The sequence below is a fragment of the Lolium rigidum genome, chromosome 6 (genome assembly GCF_022539505.1).
Source record: "Lolium rigidum isolate FL_2022 chromosome 6, APGP_CSIRO_Lrig_0.1, whole genome shotgun sequence".
In the NCBI taxonomy this organism is placed as follows: Eukaryota; Viridiplantae; Streptophyta; class Magnoliopsida; order Poales; family Poaceae; genus Lolium; species Lolium rigidum.
The window spans coordinates 138230384-138237377 of NC_061513.1; positions in this window are offsets into that span (position 1 = coordinate 138230384).

The window sequence follows — 6994 nt, forward strand, 5'->3', positions numbered from 1 at the left end:
ATATGGTTTGCAATGATTACATATGGCATGTCACTCCGGAAATTATCCGTGTTATCGTTTTACTCGCTCGGGACGAGCAGAACTAAGCTTGGGGATGCTGATACGTCTCCGACGTATCGATAATTTCTTATGTTCCATGCCACATTATTGATGTTATCTACATGTTTTATGCACACTTTATGTCATATTCGTGCATTTTCCGGAACTAACCTATTAACAAGATGCCGAAGTGCCGATTCTTGTTCTAGCTGTTTTTGGTTTCGAAATCCTAGTAAGGAAATATTCTCGAATTGGACGAAATCAAAGCCCGGGGCCTATTTTCTCACGAAGCTTCCGGAAGTCCGAAGGAGAGACGAAGAGGGGCCACGGAGGGGCCACACCATAGGGCGGCGCGGCCCCCCTTGGCCGCGCCGGCCCGTAGTGTGGGGCCCCCGTGCCGCCTCTTGACCTGCCCTTCCGCCTATAAAAAGTCTCCGTGACGAAACCCCCGTACCGAGAACCACGATACGGAAAACCTTCCGGAGACGCCGCCGCCGCCGATCCCATCTCGGGGATCCAGGAGATCGCCTCCGGCACCTCGCCGGAGAGGGGAATCATCTCCCGGAGGACTCTACGCCGCCATGGTCGCCTCCGGTGTGATGTGTGAGTAGTCTACCCCTGGACTATGGGTCCATAGCAGTAGCTAGATGGTTGTCTTCTCCCCATTGTGCTATCATTGTCTGGATCTTGTGAGCTGCCTAACATGATCAAGATCATCTATCTCGTAATTCTATATGTTGCGTTTGTTGGGATCCGATGAATAGAGAATACTTGTTATGTTGATTATCAAAGTTATGCTATGTGTTGTTTATGATCTTGCATGCTCTCCGTTACTAGTAGATGCTCCGGCCAAGTAGATGCTTGTAACTCCAAGAGGGAGTACTTATGCTCGATAGTGGGTTCATGCCCGCATTGACACCGGGACGAGTGACGAAAGTTCTAAGGTTGTGTTGTGCTTGTTGCCACTAGGGATAAAACATTAGTGCTATGTTCAAGGATGTAGTCACTAGTTACATTACGCACCATACTTAATGCAATTGTCCGTTGTTAGCAACTTAATATTCTGGAGGGGTTCGGATGATAACCTCGAAGGTGGACTTTTTAGGCATAGATGCAGTTGGATGACGGTCTATGTACTTTGTCGTAATGCCCAATTAAATCTCACTATACTCATCATGATATGTATGTGCATGGTCATGCTCTCTTTATTTGTCAATTGCCCAACTGTAATTTGTTCACCCAACATGCTTGTTCGTCTTATGGGAGAGACACCTCTAGTGAACTGTGGACCCCGGTCCAATTCTCTTTACTCGAAATACAATCTACCGCAATACTTGTTCTACTCGTTTTCTGCAAACAATCATCTTCCACACAATACGGTTAATCCTTTGTTACAGCAAGCCGGTGAGATTGACAACCTCACTTTGTTTTGTTGGGGCAAAGTACTTTGGTTGTGTTGTGCGGGTTCCACGTTGGCGCCGGAATCCCGGTGTTGCGCCGCACTACATCCCGCCATCATCAACCTTCAACGTGCTTCTTGGCTCCTCCTGGTTCGATAAACCTTGGTTTCTTTCGAGAGAAAACTTGCCGCTGTGCGCATCATACCTTCCTCTTGGGGTTGCCCAACGAACGTGTGAAATACACGCCATCGAGAACGTACCACTCCTGATTGGTATGATCCTTGTCTAAATGTCATGATTGTGGATAACAATGATGAGGACCCTGCGACGTATGAAGAAGCGATGATGAGCCCAGTTTCCAACAAATGGCAAGAAGCCATGAAATCCGAAATGGGATCCATGTATGATAACAAAGTATGGACTTTGGTATACTTACCCGATAGCCGAAAGGCTGTCGAGAATAAATGGATCTTCAAGAGAAAAACATATGCCGATGGTAATATTACTGTCTATAAAGCTCGACTTGTCGCAAAGGGTTTCCGAAAAATTCAAGGAGTTGACTACGATGAGACTTTCTCACACTGTAGCGAAGCTAAAATCTGTGAGGATTTTGTTAGCAATAGCTGCATTTTTCGATTATGAGATTTGGCAGATGGATGTCAAAACGGCGTTCCTTAATGGAGACATTGAGGAAGAGTTGTATATGGTACAACCCAAAGGTTTTGTCGATCCTAAAAATGCTGACAAAGTATGCACTTCAGCGTTCAATCTATGGACTGAAGCAAGCATCAAGAAGTTGGAACCAACGTTTTGATAAGGTGATCAACGACTTCGGGTTTATACAGTGTCATGGAGAGGCCTGTATTTACAAGAAAGTGAGTGGGAGCTCTGTAACATTCCTGATATTATATGTAGATGACATATTATTGATCGGGAATGATATAGAACTATTAAGCAGTGTTAAAGGTTATTTGAATAATAGTTTTTCAATGAAAGACCTTGGTGAAGCATCGTATATATTAGGCATCAAGATTTATAGAGATAGATCAAGACGCCTAATAGGGCTATCACAGAGTACATATCTGGACAAGATTCTAAAGAAGTTTAGAATGGACGAAAGTAAGAAAGGATTCTTACCTATGTTACCGAGCAAGGTCTTGAGTAAGACTCAAGGACCGGCTACGGCAGTAAGAAAGAGAAAGGATGAGTAATATCCCCTATGCCTCGGCAAGTAGGATCTATCATGTATGCCATGCTATGTACTAGACCGGATATAGCACATGCTCGTTAGTTTGACTAGCGAGATATCAAAGTGATCCAGGAATGGAACATCTGGACAGCGGTCAAGAATATCCTGAAGTACTTGAAAAGAACTAAGGATATGTTTCTTTGTTATGGAGGTGACCAAGAGCTCGTTGTAAGTGGTTACACCGATGCAAGTTGGAACACCGATCCCGATGACTCTAAGTCACAATCTGGGTACGTGTTTATATTGAATGGTGCTACGATAAGAGCTGGGCAAGCTCGAAGCGATGCACGGTGGCGAAGTCTTCAACAGTAATCGAGTACATAGCGGCTTCGTAGGCTTCATCGAAGCGGTATGGATGAAGAGGTTCATTGTAGAGCTCGGTGTGGTTCCTAGTGCATTGGACCCATTAATCATTTATCGTGATAACATGGGTGCCATCGCCAATGCGTAAGAGCCAAGGTCACACAAGAGGTCGAAGCATATCAAGCTGCGTTACCACTCGATTCGCGAGTACATCGAAGATGGAGAAGTAAAGATTTGCAAAGTACACACCGATCCGAATGTAGCAGATCCGTTGACTAAAGCTCTCCCTAGGGCAAAGCATGACCAACACCGGAATGCCATGGGTGTTAGGTATATTACTATGTAATCTAGATTATTGACTCTAGTGCAAGTGGGAGACTGAAGGAGATATGCCCTAGAGGCAATAATAAAGTGGTTATTATTTATATCTTTATGTTTATGATAAATGTTTATATATCATGCTATAACTGTATTAACCGAAACATTAGTACATGTGTGATATGTAGACAACAAGAAGTCCCTAGTATGCCTCTTAAACTAGCTTGTTGATTAATGGACGATTAGTTTCATAATCATGAACATTGGATGTTATTAATAACAAGGTTATATCATTATATGAATGATGTAATGGACACACCCAATTAAGCGTAGCATAAGATCTCGTCATTAAGTTATTTGCTATAAGCTTTCGATACATAGTTACCTAGTCCTTATGACCATGAGATCATGTGAATCACTTATACCGGAAAGGTACTTTGATTACACCAAACACCACTGCGTAAATGGGTGGCTATAAAGGTGGGATTAAGTATCCGGAAAGTATGAGTTGAGGCATATGGATCAACAATGGGATTTGTCCATCCCGATGATGGATAGATATACTCTGGGCCCTCTCGGTGGAATGTCGTCTAATGTCTTGCAAGCATATGAATGAGTTCATAAGAGACCACATACCACGGTACGAGTAAAGAGTACTTGTCAGGAGACGAGGTTGAACAAGGTATAGAGTGATACCGAAGATCAAACCTCGGACAAGTAAAATATCGCGTGACAAAGGGAACTGGCATTGTATGTGAATGGTTCATTCGATCACTAAAGTCATCGTTGAATATGTGGTAGCCATTATGGATCTCCAGATCCCGCTATTGGTTATTGGTTGGAGTGAGTACTCAACCATGTCCGCATAGTTCACGAACCGTAGGGTGACACACTTAAAGTTGGATGTTGAAATGGTAGTACTTGAATATGGAATGGAGTTCGAATATTTGTTCGGAGTCCCGGATGAGATCCCGGATGTCACGAGGAGTTTCGGAATGGTCCGGAGAATAAGATTCATATATAGGATGTCATTTTATGTGAATTAAAATGTCGCGGAAGGTTCTATGGAAGGTTCTAGAAGGTTCTAGAAAAGTCCGGAAGAAACCACCAAGGAAGGTGGAGTCCACATGGGACTCCACCTCCATGGCCGGCCAACCCTAGTGGGGGTGGAGTCCCAAGTGGACTCCCCTTAGGGGGCCGGGCCACCCCCATATGGGAGGTGGAACTCCCACCTCTAGTGGGAGTCCTAGCTTGGCTAGGTTTCCCCTCCATATGGAAGGTTTTTGGTTCGGGTCTTATTCGAAGACTTGGGGACTAACTCTTGGGGTTCCACCTATATAATGAGGGGCATAGGGGAGGGGCCCGGCCACCACAAAGCCACAAGTTGGCCGCACCCCCTTGAGGCCGGCCACCCCTCCCAAACCCTAGCCGCCCCTCTCCTCCATAACTCCCGCGTAGCTTTAGCGAAGCTCCGCCGGACTTCTCCACCACCACCGACACCACGCCGTCGTGCCGTCGGATTCAAGAGGAGCTACTACTTCCGCTGCCCGCCGGAACGGGGAGGTGGACGTCGTCTTCATCAACAACCGAACGTGTGACCGAGTACGGAGGTGCTGCCCGTTCGTGGCGCCGGAACCGATCGTGATCAAGATCTTCTACGCGCTTTTGCAAGTGGCAAGTGAACGTCTACCGCAGCAACAAGAGCCTCCTCTTGTAGGCTTTGGAATCTCTTCAAGGGTGAGACTCGATACCTCCTCGTTGCTACCGTCTTCTAGATTGCATCTTGGCTTGGATTGCGTGTTCGCGGTAGGAAAATTTTTGTTTTCTATGCAACGTTATCCTACACCATCAACCTTCAACGTGCTTCTTGGCTCCTACTGGTTCGATAAACCTTGGTTTCTTACTGAGGGAAAACTTGCCGCTGTACGCATCACACCTTCCTCTTGGGGTTCCCAACGGTCGCGTGCTGTACGCGTATCAGTGGCGCAGGAGGTGGTTGTACATTCAGGAGGAGTACAACAGATCTCAAGAGTACAACATTGCTCCTTTTGATGGTACCGCAAAAATCCTCAGGCGCCGATCCTGGGACGCTGAAGCTACTGCCGAACAAAAGTCAGCTACCGATGCTCTAATGAAGCGCATCCACGAGCTGAGAACACCCGCGGTCAAGAACTGTTGGGTGTCCAAATTACTTCTTACTTCCTTAGTATCAGGGTGTAGCCACTGCTGCCTCGTAAAAACCCACTTTGGATGTATGCTGGCGAGGAAGATGTTGACCGCGTCTCCAAGGATATTTCTGTAAAGGACTTGGAGAAGCTCGTTCGACGTTTTTTCCTCGCTAAGCAAGAAAAACGATGTTCCAACCTCCTAGCGCGTGGAGCCGTATAGCGGCAGCCATGCCCTTCCCGAAGTAAGTAACTTTGTCTTTCGAGTTGTATTTTGATTTGTCGACTACTTTCTCATCTAATGTTTTATCTTGACCATGACCTTGCCTTTTCTTCTTGCAGAACCACCAAATTTTATCTTGCCTTCCCCCTCTTTCCGAAGGTGGAGAAGTGGATGAGCGAGCTGTTGTCAATGACGACTCACAAGACCCCTCTCGTAGGATCTCAGAAATCCGCGACTTCCTCCGAAAAATCTGAATCGGGGCCTACTGAATCAGGCTACTCTCCATGGAGCAAGAGGAAAAGGAATGAAGTCGGGGATTCTGGCACCTCGAAGCCTTCGGAACCTGCTGTCGAAGAAACATCACCCGAGGAAGAGGGTGCCTTCAACCCTTACGATGTCGCAGGCTCCGTTAGCTCGTAAGTTCCTTCACCATCATTACTGATTCTACTTGTCTCTTTTTTTTGTTTATTTATGTACTATTTTTCCTATGTTGATAGCGGCGACAAAGAAGAAGAAACCGAGGTTCATGGTGCGGATCTTACGAGTACCTCCCAAACCTTGATTCTCTTTGAAGATCATCGTGCTGTCGAGGAATCCTCGCCTCTCCCTCAACAGGACATGGAAAACTCGCCTCCTACAGCCAGCCCCCGAGCCCCTTCTCCAAAGAGAGCAAGGATCGAGGCTGGCGAGGATCATGCGGTTGTTGCGTGAGGTCCCTCGACTTCCGTTTTGGAAGATGTAAGTTTTCCTGCTAAGGTCGATTTACTATTTTATTTTGACAGTCTCTTTTTTAATCATCTGCTGAATTTTCCCTCTTCTATACTTTTATCCCACACTGTGCACAGCCTTTGATGAAGCACCTCATCAAAATTGGTACCCAATTTTTTGGGTTTCGCGACAATGCCGAAGATCTGAGAGGTAATGTCTACTGTACTCTGAGTGCTCCATTTTTTCCTCGGCAAAGTTATTTTATATCAAACTTGATTTCTTCCTTTGGATCCTCCTCGGAGAGCCTTGATCGAGCCGAGAAACATACTAAAGAGGTCGCCGCTAGGCTTGAGCAAAGCGAAAAAGCTCGCGAGAAGGCTGAATGAGAAGCCGCTACTGTTGAAGACCTTCGGCAAAGGTTTCACAAGGCTGAAGATGATTTAAGTGACAAGGTCTCTCAACAGATAGCGTGCGAAAACGCCATCATAGCTCGTTTCGAGACTCAGAACCGACGGTTTGTTAGTAAGTTTTTACCCTTATCTTCCAAGCTTCTTCTGAAATTGGTTCTTCACGTATTTTGATGAACTCG